We start from the raw sequence: 1,232 nt of genomic DNA, 5'->3' as shown, positions 1-1,232 counted from the left end.
CTGCTTCCGGAGCCGTTGGAAACGTTGAGCCTCCAAAAAACTACAATTCCCGAAGTGCATTGCACGCCCGGGCAAGCTCCCTGGCCCGGGCACTTGCGTCCTGGCGTGATACTTGCTGAAAGCGCGATGCACGCTGGGAAACGTAGTCTTGACTGCAAACTAGTGCCTTTTTATTTTTTATAAATTTATTTTTTATTGGTGAGCATCTGCCTTTGTTTTTTTTTTAATTTATTTTTTATTGGTGAAAACTAGCGCCTTTAAAATTATAGCATCTTACAATGTGAGCGCTCCTCAGCTCTGAAGCCCAGCCCCCTTAAGTGTTTCTTGAAATTGCTACTTTTTATTTATCGGTCAAGAGATAACCTCTTTCCAAAAAAGAAAAAAAAAAAAAGAAAAAAGAAAGATAACCTCTTTCCTTGTGGTCGTTGGAAAACATAACAACGTTCACCAAATTTTTTCTCCGTAAATAAAAAATTTCTGAATCCTAGATATCAACTCTAAGCCTCAAGTCAATCCTACCCTTTGGCAAATCAGTGGGAAAGAAAGGTAACAGGTTCAAGATGGCTCAAAAAGCCCTGAATGTTTTACCAAAGTTTTCTATCTAAACATGTTACTAGTTTTCCAAAATATGTACTTGCCCCTTACCATTTCCTACCTCGATTTAACTTCCTGCCTTTCTTGCTGAAAGTCCTTCCTGTGCCGGTTTTTGCAATGAGAAGGAGTTTTGAAAGTGCCTATCAGAAAGAAAAGAAAGAAAGAAAGAAAGAAAGAAAGAAAGAAAGAAAGAAAGAAAGAAAGAAAGAAAGAAAGAAAGAAAGAAAGAAAGAAAGAAAGGAAGGAAGGAAGGGAAAGAAAGAAAGAAAGAAAAAAAGAAAGAAAGAAAGAAAGAAAGAAAGAAAGAAAGAAAGAAAGAAAGAAAGAAAGAAAGAAAGAAAGAAAGAAAGAAAGAAAGAAAGAAAGAAAGAAAGAAAAAGAAAAGAGCCTATCACAAGGGTAGTTGTGAAGAACAATTCAGATGAATTTCTTGCACAGTCCCTAGTACAAAGGCCCCACTATTAGCCCTTAGTAGGAGGAAATGTAAGGTTAGGAGGAAGAGTGCAAGGACCACTGGCTTAAAACTAGGATGGCTTGATGTCAGTCCTGCCTGTCATAGATTGCTCAATTCACTTCACCACTCCTAGCTTCAGTTTCCTCATCTATAAAATGAAAGACTCCGAAAAATTCCTTCCAGC

Source organism: Canis aureus, chromosome 8, assembly GCF_053574225.1.
Source record: "Canis aureus isolate CA01 chromosome 8, VMU_Caureus_v.1.0, whole genome shotgun sequence".
Lineage (NCBI taxonomy): Eukaryota > Metazoa > Chordata > Mammalia > Carnivora > Canidae > Canis > Canis aureus.
This window is presented reverse-complemented; position numbering follows the sequence as displayed.